The sequence below is a fragment of the Vidua macroura genome, chromosome 4 (genome assembly GCF_024509145.1).
Source record: "Vidua macroura isolate BioBank_ID:100142 chromosome 4, ASM2450914v1, whole genome shotgun sequence".
Taxonomy (NCBI): domain Eukaryota; kingdom Metazoa; phylum Chordata; class Aves; order Passeriformes; family Viduidae; genus Vidua; species Vidua macroura.
The window spans coordinates 29,081,348-29,101,852 of record NC_071574.1 but is presented as its reverse complement, the minus strand read 5'-3'; the positions used below and the strand labels follow the sequence as shown (position 1 = coordinate 29,101,852).

Below are 20,505 nucleotides of genomic sequence, written 5' to 3'. Positions count from 1 at the left end.
AGAAAGAGAACAGCAGACATGGAACTAGACTGTATATTGGAGCTAAAAAGTGAGGCAATGGTGGGAGAGTTAACAGTGGAGGGGGAAGAATCTGTCACACAAGCCCAATAACTTCCCTTCCTTCCATGCTAGCTGCCAGTTAACCTCTCTGTATATTGATGTGCAAATAGCTGCTTTATACATCAAATTAGAGCATCAACATTTACCACATTATAAGCAGTCAGTTACTGTTTGAGACAGTTTGACTGTTTTCTACTATTCATCACAATTTTTAAGATGAGCTTCAAAAGGAAACAGGCACTATCTTGGAGTCAATCTTTGCTATTGTTTATTTCCCCTTTTTAAAATGTGTCATTAGGCAGCAAAGCTTTTAGTCATATACTTAAAAGTGCTGAGTTTCAAATGTTGTTTTACTGTCAAAAGGATAGTAGTTCCATTTTAAAGCCATGACTGAGTCATTCTAAACCCCCTGAAAAGCCATAAATCACACATCAGACAGATCCCAAAAAGACCATTAGACATGAGCTGTCCTTCCTCATACCAGTAATTCCGCTGCAGTAAATTTAAAAGTTAATGGGACTACTCCAGTGAGTAAAATAAACACATGGCACTGAGGCTATGCTCTGCTCTCATGGAAAGCACACAGGGAACCATTCCAATACACCAAACACAGAACTGGTAACTTTAAAGCCTCCTTAAGGCACTGTGAGCACACTGAAATGTGTCCAGACTTACCTGTTCCGCATACACAAGGCATATGCATGCCAGCAGCACTCAACACCTACAGAATTGCACAAAATGCTACAGTTGTGTGAATGCATGACATACTAAGCCAAGCTACAAAGTACAACCTAATAAGCAGAATGTTCTGATAGTGTGTATTTTTATCTGATACATTAGATAATTTATATACATAGATATGAAAATTAAGACTATTTTCCCACCTGCATTTACTACACAAAAAAAAAAAACTTCCTGCAAAAGGCTTCAGTAACTAATTAAAGATAAACATTGTGATATTATAGCTAAATATGCATTTATCTCTGTGCTATGACACAGAAATTATATACCACTATAAGACAACACTTCGACACACAAATCAACACACTGAGAACAGGTAGGCTCATTTCAGGCTCTGGCATGAATAATTTGCAAATTACAACCTTCCTTTCCTTTTGCCAGCACCAGACCCACCCTTTTAATTGTACTCATTTATTCATTCATTCAAATAACAAATGATACATTGAGATAAAACAAGCTTCAAAAAGCCCTGAAACAATTAAGAGGGAAAGGACCAAAGCAGAAGTTCATAAAAAATAATAATATCATTCTAGTCTTAAAACAAATACAACACACACCAAAGATCCATTTTGTCTTTCCCACCTCTGTCTATTTAAGCCAATGTTATTCTTTCAAACTGCATTTCTTTTGATTTGCTTAACAGTACACTTCATTGTTAAGCACTGCCTCATCAGCACTTCTGCTGAAAAGCCCTAAAATGAAATATACTTTGTATTTAATTACAATTATGCAAATATCTTGTGGAATTACTTTGTTACAAGCAATCAGATATAACACATTCCATTATTTTAATAATTTGCCCATATGACACTTTTTAAGGTCATCTAAGTCATGACCAAACGTGATCCACAAACCTCTTCAAATCCAGAGGCGATGTGTAACAAATCATACAGTTTAGGGCGAAGGGGGGGAGTCTTCAACCAAATCCGTCATTCATTGTGTTTCACGTAAATAATTTATACAAGCCACTTCCCAAACCCTAGTACTTACAACAGAAAGATTTAAAACACATGCATTTTTAAACCAAAGGCAGTGCAGGAAGCCCAGTCACATTTTGCAGGGCTGCCTCTCAGACTGTATGATCATAGGGAGTGCATTTTAAAGCAATAATGCACTTCTGGAATACCAGCACTTCACAAAGCTGCGTGATACTTTCAGGGTACTCTTTGGAATATTTTTATCAGGACTAATTTCTGAATTTTTAACATTACACAAAGCAAAAAGCATGCATCTGGTTTTAACAATGAACTTTGTTAAAGAGTTAAAAATAATGGCTAAACAACACTTGAAAATGCATGAAACTGTATTGAGCCTTCATCTTTCACTACATGTTTTGCTTTTAATACATAAACTGAGGGAAGGTGATTAAAATAAAAATCTGGTTTATTTCACTATTACAGGAAAGGCTGGAGAATAATTAATTCATTTTTCCCAATGTATATCCTTCAATTCATTTTTGAAGATATCTATGAAGGTGACTAGATTTGTGATAGGTTGGGCACTCAATACTTCTCCATAAAAATGGCAGGAGCTTCTGACACTCAGCTGCCCGTGGAAAAAGCTACTTCCAGGATAAAGAACTAAAACAATGAATTTACTTTGTTTCCCCCTCTGAATCATAAGTTAGATTTTTTAAAGCATTTTCCCCTAAGTTCCCTCCACTAGAGGGTAAAATAGAGCATCACATACTGTGAATTGTTAACTGCATGTATTTTATCCCACTAAGTCATTGTGGGTTACAGTAAGGTTTAGAGAAACGAAAACCACTATGCAGGGGTAAAGAAAAAAATATTTTAAGAATTTGTCATCATCTATGCAACTACTTATGTGCTCCATGCCTACACAGCACAGGTTATTGGCTAGCTGCTTACCCACGCTGAGTAGGATGAGTGATAATAAATCAAAAATAAACCCAGAAAACCCAATACCACCAACTTTTGAAATCATTATTCACTGGTCTAAGATGGCTACCTCCATCTCAGCAAAGATAAAGTTCCCAACCAGCCGAAGAATCAACCCCAGGGGAGAAGCCCCCTCATGAGAGCCCAGAAGCAGCCAAGCTCAAACCCAAACCGGCGACAAGTGACAACTCGCACGCCGCCAGGCAGGAAGGCTTCGGCGCCCGAGGCTTCTCATGCACTGGGCTCCACGTACTGCAGGGTGAGCCATTCCCAGGCACGGAGCTGCTCCGTAGCAATTGGCAAAGCAGACATGCTGCGAGAAGCACTTGTCAAATAACGCTTGTTTACAAATAAATCTCCTCGCAGCGAAGGACAACACTTCCTGAAAAAAAAGTTCAGGTCCACAGTCAGACCCCTCCTAGCAGCAGCCTTTTAGCTTTGCATTTACTGAGAAGATGGAAATTACAGAGCAGCAGTCAGAAAAGTAGCAGCAGAGACACCGTGAAGCAAGCGCTCGCGCTGCTCGTCATTACTGTAATATTCCCTTGCAACCTCCCTGTAAAGATGCCACTAAACCCATTTGCCAGGCAGCTTCATTAATCCTTTCCACTAGTTTCCTATTGTGTAGAAGTCCTATTCTGCAGCTGCCTGTTCACGCAGAGACACCTCTGTGCTCAGCAAATGGTCCCGTTCACTCAGTCAGTAATATCCAGCTTTTCCGAGAACTGGCAAGGATGACTGAGACGGGGCTTGGAGCATCTGCTGGTCTCTCAGCACGGTATCATGGCAGACTAGCTCACACAGGACAGCGTGCTTCCTAAAACGAAGGTGAGTAACCGGGGAAAGCCCTTCTAAATCAGCCATGCCATCTCAACAGCACTGCTCCCATGGGTGAAATCATCTGAAATTGCATGGGGGCAGAAGGATTGGGCCCACTGTTATCTCACCAAGGCAAAGCCAAACCAATTCAATCATCTCCCAAACCAATGTACTTCCTGAACATTTGATATCTTTGTACACAGAGGAACAGTATTTCCCCCTTCCCTGCACTTTTTTTTTAAGAAAACTGCAATTCACATTATTCTCGCTCTCGAAAATAAATTACAGCTAGTTGGTTACCTCAGGCCACATCTTTGAAATTCTGGTACGGTTTTCCTTTACTGAGCCCTGCATACCTCCTCCTCCTTTAAAGGAGTTTCACAAATAATTACGGTGCATCACGACGCCAGCCTGCTTCGAGCCGCTGGCATCTCCTGCAGATGCTGAACTTCTCCACCCATTGCTTTCACATTATAGCCTGCCCGCGGATCCAAAAATATTAGAAAGCCCCAAGCAGTGCCCACACCAGGCACGGAGAAAAAATCCCAGTCCAATTTCAAAGACTGGAAGCATCCTGCTAGACAAGAAGCCTGGACGCGTTTTCGGCCACTGGCCTCGCAGAGATCAAAGGCATAAAAAAATCCGTCCCCAGCGGCCGCGCTCCGCTGCGGGTTACACACCGCCACCGCCGCGGCTTCCTCTCCTTTTCATACGTGTATTTTAAGCCACGAAGTAAGCGCACTGCGGCCAGCGCTTGCAGGGCTCCCCACCGGGAGCCTCCCCTGCCCCGCCGAGCGCCGGCCAGCCCCGCCTGACTCCCTGCTCCGTGCGAACTGCCCCGTGCCAGCCCCGGCACCCTCCCGCTCCGATGCACCTGTGCGACTCCCGGGGCAAAGCGCGAGCAGGCACGCCGTGCGCGCCCACCCGCGCAAAGGCACCCACCCCGCGCACATCCATCCCCCCGCAAAAAGGGAACACCCGCCGCCAAACGCGCCCGTGCCAAGGCATCTGTGCACACCCACCCGTGCCAGCCTGCCCGCGCCCCGTGCGGCGCTGCCGCCCGCGGCCACCGCCGCCTCCCTTCGCCGGGAGCCCCCTGCCCCATCGGCAGCGCCGCCCGCATCCCCGCCGCGGCACCCGCCTTCCCGCGGGCAGAGCCCGTCTCCACTTCCCCCAAAATGTCCCAAAATTGAATCCGCCGAGTCTGAAGCCGCGCACCGCCGGGCAGCCACCCTCCCGGGTGGGCGCTGCCCCGACGGCCCGGCCGCCCCGTGTCCGCTCACCCTCGCTGCCGGGGCTGGCCCGCAGGCTCCGGAGCGCGGCGCACAGCAGCAGCGGCAGGAGGCACGTCCGACCGGGAGCCGGCGCCCCGGCGCGGCCGGCCCAGCCGCCGGTGCCCCGCGGCCCCATCCCGCCGCCGCTCAGCGCATGGGGCGGCGGCTCCCCCCCAGCGCTGCCCGCTCGGGCCGGCTCAGGACGGGACGGGGCGGGCTGGCAGCGCGGATGGACGCGCTCCCCTCCGCTCCCGTCCAGCCGCCGACGCGACTGGGGATGCAGGGGGCGGGGATGGGGAGGTGGCCCCGCGCCGCCGCGGAGACGCCCCCGACGGGGCGGACCCGCCGCCGTCGCCGCCGTGTGCGAGGGACGGCGCCCCCCCCCCGCCTCCCGGATCCCGGGGAGCCCCGGGTACCGCTCCGCGAGTGTCCGCCCTGAGGGACGTCTGTCGCAGCCCGCGATGCCCGTGCGAGGGAGCGGGCGGCAGCGCTGCCCCTGCGAGGCGCCCCTCGAGCCCGCTCAGGGGGGACGGGGGACACCACATCTCCCCGCAGCAGCCCCCGGTCACAGTGCCAAAACCTACACACGCACACCACAGCCCAGAACCGGGAAAGCCGCGATCTCACGAGGCTAGCAAGCCTGAGAGGAAGGCTCACCCCTGGCCAGGTAAGCAAAAATGCCACAAACTCTGTAATGGAGCCGATAGAAAGATGAGTTTCAGGTGTATTTTACCCCGAGCCACCACCAGAGCACAGCTTTGAATCCAGCACAGCTAGTTTTAGAGAATCACAGAATGTGCTGAATTGGAAGAGACCCGCAAGGATAATCAAATCCAACTCCTAGCCCTGCCCAAGGCCTTTCCCAAGAATTACACTATGTGCCCGAGAGAATTGTTCAAACACTTCTACACTGAGATGTTTCTTACCTCTCAGAACCCTATGTGTCACCCAGGCCATCTCTCTAAAAAAAAAATAATCCCCCAAAGAAATTAATTCTGGGAGGTTTATTCACTCACACTGGTTCCTTGCTTGAGGAAACTTCTTCCAGATGAGCCAATAAAGACCAAACCCAGCCTTGCAGGTGCATAAGCAGCAAGACAAGGTTAACCAGAGCCCTGCTCACCTCATGCTGCCTTCTCCATTTCACCCCTGTTGATTTATATTATAAAAAGGTTAAGCAAAGGTTGAGCACCTGCAAAAGGCTCCCTCTGTCTTCAAGGTGCAATGTCCAGGACTAGGGTCCCAAGCAAGTTGCAATTAAAATATACAATCCCCAAAGCCAATTTGAAGAGGACAAGTAGTTTTCAGCTGGGGAACTTCAGATAACAACCCTCTACACTGACTACTCATCTTTTATTCCTTATTAGCTGGACAGCATATTTCTCTGTGCCTTTACACCATATAAACGCCTCTGCTACTTCCATAAACATTGTCCTAAGCTGTTCACGCGTATTATTTTCAAAAGTGTTGGCTCCTGTTGCAAGAGGATTTTCTACCTCAAGCTATTCAACATTTTTACTGCCACCAGGAGGACAAGGCAAGGACTGTTACTTTACACGAGGTACAACAGTAGAGTTGCCAGCCAGATATAAAGCGTGGCATGCATCTCTTCACAGCACTGCCTCAGATCTTCACTATTTGAATACCCTCCTAGTCCAAAGTTTGAAAGGAGGCTTGCTATCACACCACAAATGGCAAATAACTGGATCCTCAGCTGTAATAAATCACAGCTGAGAATGTCTGACCCCAGCCCTGCATCAGATTAAGGAGGAGAGTAGCACCATGGAGTATAGTAATTTCTAGGGATTTGCCATCCATAAAAGCAATGGTAAGTTTTGCCATCCAGAAATCAGTACAATGCAGGAAAAAAAAAAAAAAAAAAAAAAAAAAAAAAGATACCAGAAAAAACACCTTGCTAGCACAGTAAAAATTATCAGATGACAAAGAACAAGTAAAATGGCAAGCTGGATGGGCACCTCTGCTGGATGAGGGGCAAGGCTGCTGTAGTTAGACAAGTCTCTTAACAGAATCTCATGTCAAATTGCTGTGTACTCCCGATTTTCAATGCTGTTTGACAGTCACTAACTGCTGTTTGGACTGCCAGACTTATAATTTAGAGGCATTTCAGATGATATGTTAGTGACATCTTAATTTTCTAGGAAACACTGAGATGAGCTTCGTATGATTCATAAGCTATTTAAGAATAGCCACCATGCTTTACGTTTCATTCTAGCTGCCTCTTTTTCTCCTACAGGAAACAAAATCCTAGTCCATGACATTTGTTTTGTTCCCCACCCTGCTTGTCACACAGCAAGAGTATCCCGCCTCATCTCACTGGACATCATTGAATACTGATAAAAAAAGGAAATACTTCCTTATAAAGGGAGTAGTGCCTTGTTACCAAATGCAGGATATAAGGTGCAATTTTATGCACCTTATAGCGCATCTGCTGGGAGCTCAGTCCTCTAAAACTCTCCTCCTGGTTTTGCCACTAATCTTATTCGTAATCTGCAGCAGGCAACTCCCTCCACCCACATTTTGCCTCATCAGTGCACCCAGCAGGCTCTTAAAGAGAGGACAGAAATTCTAGCAAAGTGCTGCAGCCTCCCAGGTAGCCTTGATGGGTAATCAGAGAGAAACTGGACAATCACATGGGATCCCTTCCTATTTCCCATCGAAGAGTGTATCTTCTATTGCTTTGAGCAAATTTACTGTGGAAATCACAAGGGGTTGATCACCTTGCAAACTATTCAGGAACCTAAACCATTTCAGAATCATGCCTTTTCTCCCCATATCTAGCCTATATTTTGTCTTAAGTTTCAATTTTTTTCTCCCTGCACCTCATTAACTTTTTCCTGCCCCTTACATTTGTGTCTTTTCACCTATGCAAATAGCATTTCCTCTTAATCATCACTCAGTTAAGATCTATATTTCATCTTTTATATCTTTTTCTCATGAGTCATTCCTGTAGAGTGATAGTAATGCTGTTATACTACAAAGTCCCTCCAGTTTTCCCAGCTTCTCCATCATAACATTTTGCTCAGAATTGTAGTCATACTAGTGCCATAATAAACAGCTGTCTCTAAAATGCTTTTCAATATAGTATCTGAAACTGAAATGACAGCTTTACCCTGTGTAACTTGCCACTTCACATGCAATCTGCTATCAGCTATTACATGTGTTTTAAACTATTTATTAAACCAGACGTCTTTGGAGTTAGTGCATTTCTGATTGTTTCCACTTAGATATGCAAAAGCTCATTATTTCCAAGTTTATTTTCTCTCTTGTGTAGGTAGTTCCCTTCATATAATTTCTGTGTTCTGACTGGCTTCTAATTCTGCATTGCCAATTCATTTCATTAGTGTGCTGTTTATCCTGTCATCAACAGGATACACTTGAAAAATAAATGAGTCTATCCTTCAGATTATTTCAGCAACCAAAAACTGCCAGCCAAATCTATTGCCTATATCATTATCCTTTACTGAAGTGTAAGGGCAAAATACTTATTACATCTCCATATTCAACATGGCCTTCATCTGAGAAAAGATTCAGTTTCATACTTTAAATTTAAGTGTAAACAGTCCCACTAAAGGCATGTCTTCATTGGCTTTAGTTCATTGCAGTAATGGAATAGAAGACCCACTGTAATGCAGCAAACTGTTTAATTAGTTAGGCATATAAGCATTTCCACTTTCCTTTGAAAAGTCCTTTTCTTTCAAGAGTCAGAGAAGACAACACCTTTAAGGAATACCCTAATGAAATTTAGTAATTTGTTTTTTTTTGTTTTTTCCCCACAAGCTCTTTGAAACAGAAGAATTACCTTCTGTTCCAAAACTAGATGCATATTAAAAGAAAAAGCAATCCAGGAGCAGCTAAGCAGCTTTGCATAGTAGATATATTTGGATTAGTACCATGACTGCAACTACAATTTGAACACAAAATGGCTGTTGTTCAACTCACACCACAGCAGCCTTTTCAGGCTGCAGAGAGCAATCGCCAGAGCCCCAGTGGACAACAGACAAATCAGTGCCAGGAGCAGCAGGGACAGGAATGTTACAGAGCCAGTGCAGGTGGGCCGCCACTTGGCCAGAGGAAGTATGTCCGTGACTGTGCCCCTCGGGCTGCTGGAATCTTTACTCTGCAGTGTGGAGAAAGATGTTCACCAACACACTCATAATTTGCATGAAGAAAAATGAGCAAGTGGTAAATAAAGCACTGCCTGTGCAAGTTCGCAACCCAGTCACTTGTATGGTCTCAGCGCCGATTTATCTTTTGCCACCCCCACAAGACACAGGAGCTCTTGGCAACTGTGCACTAAGGAAAATCTGCTCACTTCATTTACAGCCTGAAATTAGATCAAAACCCGTGAAAATACATGGGAAAAACATGTGAATATTTGTTTCAGTCAGAAAAGGCTTGGAGAAAGCATGACATTTCAGCCTGGCATTTTCTTTTGGAGTGCTTCATCACCAGCCCTCGGTCCTGATAAGAGTCCTTCCAAAAGCCCATGACCTGGCAGCACACTCTTCCCTTTGCAAATGCTGTGTCACTGCTTCCCTCTCACTGCCTTACAGTGACCCCCATGGAGCCAGATCCCAGGTGTTAGCAGACCACTGCAGGCAGAGGAATGTTCCCTGTCCCCGAGGGGACAGTGTATTTCACTTCACATGCCAATGTGGATTAGACTGATCAGGAAAATATTCCAGGTCAGATATGGAAGTATACACTTGTGAGCACCAAGAGGAGCAGACACAGCTGGCACCACTTGCAGCCCACCCTCTACTTAGTAAGTATTGAGGTGTTTCTTTGCATCACACCAAAGGAGAGCATTAAAGGGAACAAATGAAATGGCTTTGCAGAGATTTATAGAGATTTTCTAATGTAGAAAGTGGAGCACAGGAGAAAGTGCAAAGGCTAATTTGATTACACTGTTAGGCCTGTATAAATTTAATAATGGACTTGCTTCCACATTTCTCATCATAACCTATTTACATGCATCCACTAACTGCAGTAGCTCTGCACCTCACACTCCTGAGCCAGTCTTCCCAATCCACCCCTGTGAGGAAGAGGAACATTACTACTGCACAGATAGACAGAGACAAAGGAGATGTTAAAGATTCAGATAAACATTACTGAATTGATTATGGCTTCTCTAGATCTGGAACAATGTTCTCTAAATACTAATGAAGTTATCTTATTCTTCTATCAGAATAAGAATCAGCAATATTAAAAGGAACTGGGTTGTCTCCTCAGGACACTCAGTCATGAGCTATAGCAGACTCTGCACAACCTTGTGCCAGTGACTTGGGTGCATTTGCAAGTACCGAAGTGCTCTGTGAAAGTCTAGCCCTTGAATAACTTGTTCAAGGTCACACGGAAGGTGTGTGGCAGACCTGAATCAAGTTGAAAAGACATTAGAGCATCCATTTGCTTTTGATTCTCACTTTTCCTTTTCCAGCATGTCATTTTGGATCAGGATCTATGCTATCAAATGTAGACATTACTGTAGGGTTCACATTCAGCACTTCACTCATTAAATGCACATTCTTTCAAGGCACAAATACAATAATGGATATAATGATGAAATTCAGTATATCATTTAATAGTGAACTACATTAATCTCCTGCATACAGTACTATCCAGAACCCACTTCCTTTCTGAACTATGTTTCATAAGGTCAATAATGCGTTCCTTAATTTCTAAGAGCAGGCTGGATGGCTACCCTGAATTTTTTTTTATTATAGGCAGACTAGTTTCATTAGCTTCAGCCACTGCCATGCATTCCACATTGAGGCCAACTATGTCTATTTTCCTCTTGTTTTAGGAAAGCAAATCCTTTTCATCTCACCTCGCTCCTCCAAGCAGAACTGTTTGATACTGACTTCTTGATTTCAATCTAACCCAAATGATTTCCAAAATAAATCACATCATTGTCAATCACATCGTATCTCAAATACTTGCAAATGCTTAGTAATTTCAGCTGCCAACACACTAATTTATGTTCTTGGGAGATGCCATCTGAATCACAGCTATCGTCTTTGAGTCCTTTCCATCAGTTAATTGCAACTGTTTGTGAAATGCAGGAGCATATTTATTTTTCTCCTTCTTCTGCAGTGCTCAAGTTGTGCCTTTAGGTAAGTCTTCCATTCCAAACTCAGAAATCCTTCACTTGCAAAACTCCAGTGTCTACTCAGAGAACTACTTCAGTAAGTATAAATAATTTTCTGGCATGCGGTCTGCTAAGTAATTTTTAAACAACAGAATGATAAAGTAGGATCAATGCCACCTTTCTGGGACAGACTGTTTCATGTGACAAATTCTGACAAATATTGCACAGTGACATACCATGTGTTTCCTACTGTCACTCTTAGCTTTCAGTGTTTCTTTCCTTATCCCACCCTAGAATCACAAACAAAATACTGCTGAAAAGAGCTAGAGTTTTAAAAATGGAAAGAAAAGGAAAGAAATCCAGCCATCAACTGGCTGGACGTGCAGACACGAACTTCTCAAATTGAGGGCTTACTTACCATAAAGGACCAAGTCTTCCAGACAGATTTCTGCTCATTACGAGATAAAGTGCCCACACCAGAAGAGCTGGAGCAATTAGGTGGTATTGCAATCAAGCTATAAGACTCAGATGCATTGATGTAAGTCTTGCTTCCAACACAGACACCCTGCATAATCCCAAGGAAGCTGTTTCTCAGCTGAGAACAACCCTTTTCTCAATGCTCAGTGGCATGGTCTCAAGATGTAATTAATACCCTGTTAAAAGACATGTGCCTGAAAGGGTCATTAGACCCGAGGTGAGGCTGAAAGGGATTATCAGCCAGCCTGACTCTTGAACCATGACTATCCCAGTAGCATTTTTTCATTAATGTTTGGTGTCAGCATGATTTAACAAGCCAGGCACTGATCTCTCCTCTCTGGTGACCAGTGACAGGACACAAGGGAATGGCCTGAAATTGTGTCAGGGGAGATTTAGGTTAGATGTTAAACAAGCGCTCTTCACCCAGAGGGTGGTTGGACATTGGAACATCTCTCCAGAGATTTGGTCACAACACCAAACCTAAACAACTCTGTCAGGCACATGGTGTGATTCTTGGGATTGTCCTCTGCAGGGTGTTAAGGAAATTTTCCTGTCTGACTATTCATGGGAATCTGGCAGTCACACTCCTACTACCAGACATTTTAAATGCTGAGACTAAAGCCCTTTCATGGTGGGTGGCTCCAGTGACCCAACAGGTGCCCCCTGTGACTCCCTGCACACCTCACTCACACACAGTCAGACCAGGTTTCCTCACTGGCTTGACCCCAGGTTTCCCACAGCAGAGTCTCAGATGTCTTGTTCCATAAAGCCATTTACTCATGGCACAGTAACACAGAAACACCTGGAGCTGGTGCCTCTGAGAAGGACCCCCAGCAATGGAATCCCTGGGCTTTTATACCCTCAAGGTCTCTGCTCTTCCTCCTCAGACACCAGCTCCTGCTGTGTCTCCGAGTGCCCGGTTACCTGGCTGAGCCACAGGTCCCTGTGCCCTTTGTTATGCAAAGGGTTGGCACCAGCTCAGGACCTCTTGCCTGAGCTCCTGCCCACCCAGAGCTGGCACTGTAGCTTACAAACCAAGCTTTCTGGACCAAAAGTATTCTTCAATAAGGGCCAGGAGTTGAACTTGAATTATCCTTCTGGCCCCTTTCTAACTCAGGATATTTTATGATTCTAAGCAGTATCCTGACAAGACAAATCCAACGATTGCTATCACTGGTGTGCCTCAAATACCTCCCTATTCTTCTGAGTGCACCATTCCCTTGCCACACACCCTTTGCCTCCTCTTTCAAGCACAACTGCCCTTCAAGATAACCATTGTCCATCCCTACTTGTCACTCAGGTCCTCAGAGAAGCCAGTCCTTCTCATGACCTCTGATATCCCTTGCTAGATCAAATTCCAGTAGGACATTGGCTTTTCTCACATCATCTCTGCGTGCTCAGACAATGTTTGTATTCCTCACAGATTTCACTGAGGTATTACTGGACAGTACTGAGGTGTAAATACACCATGCATCATGACATGCCTATAAATGAGAACTGGCAGCTTATTTCCTGTTATTTCTCTTTTATAGCCACTTCTCTTTGCTCTCTAAACATTACTTCCCTTTCTGTCTCTTGTGAGATCTGGGCTGTGGCACCTTTGCTCAGTCTCCACTCAGTTCACCCTGCATGTGCTGTCCCAGACAATTCTCCATTTTCTGCCTCTAATTCTGCCCCCAGCTAAACAGAAGAGTAGGTGATTACAATTTCATTCAATCAGGAGGTGAAGGAGATAGGACACATGCACAGCAAGCTGAGAAAGGAGTGGCAATCAGATTACAGCTGTAGCCTAGAGCACAATTCTTCATAATGTGAATTTATAATGGGTCTCTGGTCCAGGGCACATAATAGACATTTTACCCAGAGTGCCATAGTCACCCAAAGACATTTACTTCAGAAAATACTGAGCCTAGTATAAACATTTAAACTTTAATAAAACAATTACAGATGCACTGATTGCATAGCTCCCTTAGACAGTGAAGACTTCAGACATAGGGAAGTGAGCAGAAGACAATATCAGGCCACTTACATAAAGATTTACTGAGAGCTCACCCTTGGTGAGGTCAATGCCTTATCCATATCCAAGAACTACTCACTGAGCAAAAGCCATCTCAAAACATATCCCATCTCAGACACACATTGTCCTTTGCAGGATCAGTGTATTTAAAGAAGTTAAATCAAGAACCAGTATATTCACTTCTATTTTGTTTTCACAGTATCCAGACCCCTTACACATCTCAATACAACATTAAATTAAAAAAATAACATTATATCATTGGGAGCTTCTTGCTGTTTCTGCTCAGAAACACTTTGACACTAACAAACAAGTTGTGTTTAAGTATGACAAGTTAGCTTGTCATATTTCAAGTGACAAACGTGACTCTGTCCACAGAATAGAAAGATAAATAAGCATTTACAGGAAAGAGAAGAGTCCAGTCAGGAGGAGATGCAATTCTACCTCTCTATCTTGTTAAACTAACTAGTTGATCATTTATGTTTTATATTTCTGAACCAACTCAAATAGAATTATTCCAAACAAACATTTCAATACTAAATAAGCTTTTTCTGTCTTTTGAGGGAAACATCAAATCCACAGCCCCTCCTTTCTGGTCAAGTCCCCCTAACTAAATGACAATTATTCAGAAAATAGGAGCATCTCAGAACGACAGGGATTTGCACCAGTCATTATCCCCTGGCCAGCACAGGCATCTGCACAAAAGCTGAGTATATACTAAAATTCTGTGCACAGTGTAGCAGCTAAACCTCTGTTCTCTTCTGCTTTGTTGCTGGTGGGTGTTGCATATTAATTTTCTCCATACCAGGCTCTCCCCATTTTGTTTACAGCAAGCTCCATCCCATTAATGCTTTTCACAACCACCACCCCAGGAACTGGGCACCTCTGCGTTGGGTACCTACTCTGTGTCTGAGCTAGCCCCCAATCCAGAAGATGGGACATTCACATCGTGTCACATACATGGAGAAGAGGCTGCTGCAGGTATGCCCACACCTCCAGGAGAATGGAACAGGCTCAGTTTATTTTTAGATTAGTAGCTACTTTTTCAGTATTTGGGTTTTACCACTCCACAAACCCTGGAGGCAGAAAGACACACTGAGTGGAACAGGAGAGCTATACCAGCCATAAGATCTCATTTGGGCACTGTTGAACACGGGAGAAAAGACCTCTACTTCCTAGGCCACACTTCTACATCAATACAGCTCTCTCCATTCTGCAACTGACTTTTTTCCTAGGACCGATTCAAGACCTTACATGAACTTCTAAACCCAAAAGCCCTCAACACCTCCAAAAAAAATTCAGTGCTGATTCCTTAATTTCTTTCTCTAGCACCTCTATCTGAATCATCCCTTAGTGCTCTGCTGGAAAAAAAAAGCTAATGGTGACAAGCACACACAAAAAAAAAAAAAAAAAAAAATCCAAGACACTCAAAGGAACTGTGTTTACACTAGAAAAGCAGCAAAAGATGCCGAGGTCATGGTACTATGTCATAACTTGCTGTATTGTGTACAACTATTCAGATTTTACCTAGGTCTCTTCTTTGTCCTGAGACCAAAGCAAGCTGGACTTTCTGTGGCATTGCTACTGATTTGTCTTGGTCTTAGAACATACATTGCTATAAGTAGATAGCTTGAGAATCTATTGGGAAACTGCAGATCATAGTTATCTTTTATTGTCTCCATTGAGAACAAAGGTTTGTGTTTATGTATGTATCCAGCTCCTTGCACAAGAGTCCCTGCTTTCACTGTGATCTGTTCTCTCCTGATACTCATACCCGACTAGGTTATAGCTGGGTTCCACAATATCAATCTTAGTTTAATTGCATTCAGCTAGCAATTCAGTCATGTCATCTTAGTCAAGTTTTATTCACAAAAAACTTTCATTCACTACAGAAAACCACTGTTCTGATAGCTATCATATTTCCTGGCCTTATATTAGGAAAGCATGTGCTTGCTCACATGCTGAGCAGGGCTGGACTCTAAGTGAAGGTTTCAAAGCCATTTGAAAAACAGTGTCCTTGAATTGACTCAAGTAGTCTGTTTCTAGAAACTCTGTCCCAGGAGGAAGTCTTATTCAGCTCCTGTTTCCCACCACATACCTCCTTTCAGAAGAGAGCTTTATCACTCCCTCCTCAGCTCCATGCAAGCACTAAGGTAAGGGCAATATGCAGCAGAACAGATGCTGTGGCAGGAGCGTGTTTACATGAAGCTGCTGACAGCAGATGCCAGCTTGTAAAATTAGCCAATAAAAATACCAGCATCACTGTTTACAACCACTCTGAGCAAGATGGGTTGCCAGCAAACTGGAAGGCACATTGCACAGGCATACCAGGTTAAAGTTATAGAACGTGGAAAAGCATCATCATTTTTAGGCTAGGAGAAGTGTGATTCTCATTCAAGTACAAGGGAGTCAACCATGAGCTGCCAGTTTCAGTCCTTCTCCCTTTTGCATTTACAAAAATGTCCTATTTAGTGTTAAAACATCAAAGAACCAGAAACACTGTAAATACAAAAGCACGTGTATCACTAACTAGTGAAAGTTTTTTTGTGCTATTGATGTCTTTTCCTGGTCTTAAAAATTGAGAGCCAGACATGGTTAAGGGATAAGGGATTTCTACCTCAGTATTTTAATAAGGATCCTTGTGCACCGTTTTGCTAAGGTGGGATGTGCTACAATGCACAGAGACGATAAATCACGTGCACAGTTTATAGACCTTACAAATTAGCCTATCGAACAAGGATGCCCCAATGAGAGGCTTGAATGAATAGCGTGATATCCTCCCATCCCGAGGCAATCCCCCCTGGATGGGCCAAACCTCTGGTTTACAGGATATGTTCTAGAGGGGCCTTGGTTTCTCAGGATAGCAGAGGGCTTCCCAGGCTCCAGCTGCGAGGCCTTCAGGGTGTTTGGTCTCCTGGCCTAACAAAATACTAGGACAATGCTAAGTTATCAGACTTAAGGAATTACAAATAGGCATGCTAGGAGTACTGAGGGTACATAAAAGGTATATAAAAGAAAAGGCAAGAAATCATCTTGGCATCACTATGACTCTGCTCAAAGCTGAAATTTAGTGACATGTACACTGCAAATGTGTTATGGACCAAGAAGCTGTTACTTGAACTTAAACCTCCTCTAGTACTCTTTGCTATCACAAATGTAATAAAAAAGGTCCTGATTCTTTTACAAAATTGTTGTCTGCATCTTACTCATGTAGACCTGGAGATATTCAGACTGATCCTTTCAGAATGTTAAAACAGTGATAAAATTTTTCACCAGTTAATTATCATTAATTCTTCTGAGTAATTTAAAATACCATTAAGACTAGAATCTAGACTAAAATTAAGACTCTCAAGAAAATTATTAAAATTATGTTTTTAAAAATAACAGTCTTCCAGATAAGGCCAAGTTTTAGAACATTTTTTTTTCCTGTCCATTCATTTTCCAACATTGGAAAATATCAATCTTCATTAAAATTTTAATTAATACATTGGCTAATAATCTTAATTAGAAAACTAGAACTATAAAAGGAAATGTTAAAGTAACTGAGGTATTTCAGAGATTAAGTTTGAAAACAACTTTTGATGGCTTTTACTTTCATTTTAAACAAGCACTCAGTCCTCTGAAAAAAAAATTCACTTTATGAATATTTAATAAGCTATTAATGATTCTGTAAGCCTGTTGGAGGTATAGGCAAGAAGTTAAAAAAAAAAAAGGTAAGTAAAACCACTAGAAGAATTAAACATATTATATATAACCCATAATTAAAAGTTGCTTCTTTTCCTCCACAATCAAAAGCTAATATCAGTTAATAACATAACATACCTTTGGGATGCACTCATGAAGCTACAGTATTAGATGAACCATATGCCTGCAATGCCTTTTCCACAAGAAACAATCAACAGCTTCAGTCTTCTGCCTTATGGAGAAATACAAGAGGAATGGAATGAAATGAAAGGAATAAAATCAAAGTGCTGAAATCCTGTTGTCAACAGAATTCAAAGACTTGAATTTAAACTAGCACTTTCCTTCCAGACACTGAAAAAGCTAACAAATGCAACCTATCCCAAAATTAAATAAAAAAAAAAGGCTACAAGTCACCTTCTACTCTACTACTCTCTTGCAAGAATAAGCAAGAGCTTCCATCATGCATCCAAGCAATAGATAGTAGATAATATCTATTTTATGGTTTTAAGTAGTAGGGAAACCTTTACAAGAGGTCTGTGGTTGGTGGCAATGGTGTTAATAGCCCTTTGGTTTCTTTTTGTCAACAAAATAATTGGGCTTTCTCCATAAGCAGCTGTTGTTCATGAGTAGCCTGGGGCTTCTCACCTGTGTAGGTGGGCTCTGATACTAGAGCATGTTTAAAACATAAAGTGGACAATAAGGATTCTCAGTTTTGGGAGCTAAAGAAACCTTTTCATATTCTAGAAAGCAGAGATGTTTATTCTCTATTCAGTTTTGTGTTTTTCTGATAAGAACAGGCTTTTTTTTTTTTTTTTTTTTTTTATTTCTTCTTCCCTGGGGCATTAGAGAGAGAGAGGGTGACTGCTGAAATTAGTTGTTTCAGAAAATTGTTGTTTCAGAAAAGTAGTTAAAACTTTGTGCCTTCCTTGGGCAGTCTGATTGTTACCCTAATTGTTAGTGAAGCTTTACCTGCTAGGTATAGGTTCATCCTCAATGCAGGGAGCTTCTATCCAGAGTTGCTAATATATTGATCAAGATTTGTTTCTCTACTTAAGCATACACAGAACTTCATGGTGAGGAGAATTTTATAGACGTATTGGTGCTGGTTCAGATGCATAAAATGAAGCATATGCAAGAAACCACAGGAAAGAGACTTGGTTCTTTGGGAGTGCCGAAGAAATGTGGTTTGTTGATAATGCTTGATGTGATTAGCTTAACTGATGTATATTTTTGTTCCTCTAAAGGTCTGGAGATTTGATTCAGACTGTTTATCATACTATGATATGGTCTAGGGACCTCATTCATACTCTCTGTTTGTGAGTTGGTGTTTTAAAGCAGAACTGAGGAGTCTTAAGATGCATGTGGTCATACCTATGAGCCTGAAAGGATTGTTTGAATCTTTGATGGTCTGTTTATCGACTTGCAGTTTCCTGGGGTTTATTATGTGTAGAGCAGGGGCTGCCACCAAGACTTCACATATGCTCTTCTCTAAATAAAATCTTGGAAATGGTTTCTCACAGATACAGTTGCACAGAACTGAATGGCTTTCCTTTTGCTACTAGTGTGCTATTTTTGTAAACCTGTTCAATAACACTTAACCCTTTCACTTAATTTCATTCTGGTTTTGATCTGTTTATAGCAAGTTCTCCATCTAGATGTGTGTAGAGGCATTTGACAAAGTCTCTAGTGATTGATTCCTTGCTCCTGTTATGTGGTGTGTGTGATAAGGTGCTTTCTTGGCAGGATCCCTAAGGATTTGTGCTGTGCTAACAATAATTGGTAAGTGCTTTAAACTGCTCCATGAGTTATATGCTCCTGGATGAGGAGGGTGAGTGATATGTATGTGGAAAGGATAGGGCTCATAATTCCCCAACAGGGAAAACTTTTTCTTAGCCAAATGTGGGGTTTATGAATCTGTTTGTCTCACCAGTGGTAAATAGGATATATGCAGGTTGTAGGATAGAAAAGATGGATTCTTTCTGCTTAACTGTACATATTCATGTTAAATGAGACCGAAGAGCACAGAAAGCAACTGTCATGCACTTCAGAAGAGTTATTGTCTCTTTAGCTGTTGAGTCTAGAATTGAAATTAAGGTGAAATTAAGGCCTTCCAATGGGAAAATTCTCTGAAACTTGCAAAAGACAAACATGGATCTACCTGAAGGATTTAGAAAGGTAACATATAGAAGCTACATCGGACATCTTAAAAGTGATCTTTAGTGCCTTTGTCTCTGTAATGTGCAGCATCTGAGGAAAGTTTCACTTCACTAGAAGTGCTTGTTCATGCTGTAAAACTCAACCCCTTCACAAGTTTAACTTCAAGAAACTGAACTCATGCCTGGGTTTTCCTTTGATAATTTTACTTTCCTTGGTAATGTTTCTATAGTATTTCTTAAATTAGTAATTAATACCTGAAAAAAATCTCTTTTATAGATGCTACTCTAATGAAAAAGATAATTGATTGAATAATGTTCCTTTAGCATATAGCTGTGATGGCCAGTTGATTTTTATGGTCTCTCCATTTTGTACTGGTCCTAGGGCTTCAAGTTTTTTTTCTTCCTCATACTAATGCTGTATCAGCTAGTATAAATGTGGTGTGTCAACAGGCAAATAATTATAAAATAAGCATTTAATTCCTGTAGTGTGCCGATAAGGTCTACCTTATGTCTTATTAATCAAAGTAAGAAATACTGATTTGGGAGTTAGCTCATCACATCAGACATGGCACAGACCATGGAAATGCCTCATAGCCTGTGAATGTGAACTCTGAGTTCTGATGTAAATGACCACCTAAGTCAATATCTTCTATTTAGACCTGAGTGTATATAAGGACAAAGGAGTAGGATTTCCATCTCAAATGTCTAGTAAATAAAAAAAAAAAAAAAATCAGGTGATATTTGTCAAGCAAACTTGGTACATCCACTTGCCATATGTGGATGGGAAGCTGCATCCTTCAGCTGAAGTCCTGCTCTTCAGTTTAATATGACTGTTTGGCTCTATTTCATCTGCTTTTATGTTATGTTTAACTGTCCTTCATGGGACCAAAGTGGTGTGACTGCAACTAGGGAGGGAGCAGGTAGTTAAGCAGTAGTGTGATTGAGGTTGTTGTATGTCCAGGAATGATAGGTGTTTTCAACTGCTTTGTGGAAGTGGGCTGAATATTTAGGTAGCATTGCTTCCCTGTTTTATAACTAAGAAGAACAGAAGTTGCTATCGTGGTATCTGTGATGTACAGGGTTCTTTTTAAAAGAACTAGCTGCAAGTATTTTCTCCTGTCAAGTTTCTGATTTTTCTCTTGCTTCTGTAGCACTTTGCAGTCTGGCTTCAGGGCAAAATATTCAGCAACTTTCATCTCAGATGGTGAGAATGCTCACAGGTTTTCCCCAAACTATATACTCCAACTTGAGGGAAATTGCAGTGCCAGTG

General features: G+C 42.5%; 1 protein-coding gene across 11 annotated transcripts in view; it reads right to left on the bottom strand.

The window, feature by feature from the left end:
• Positions 1–4,879, bottom strand: part of EPHA5 (EPH receptor A5) — a 194,704-nt gene extending 189,825 nt beyond the window's left edge. For 10 of the 11 annotated variants that reach the window (XM_053975281.1, XM_053975284.1, XM_053975287.1 and 7 more), the window contains exon 1: positions 4,805–4,879. The gene's annotated coding sequence lies outside the window, so the exon portion shown is untranslated. The remainder of the gene's footprint in view (positions 1–4,804) is intronic. The other variant, XM_053975286.1, reaches the window with a different exon arrangement.
• Between the last annotated feature and the right edge of the window lie 15,626 nt (positions 4,880–20,505).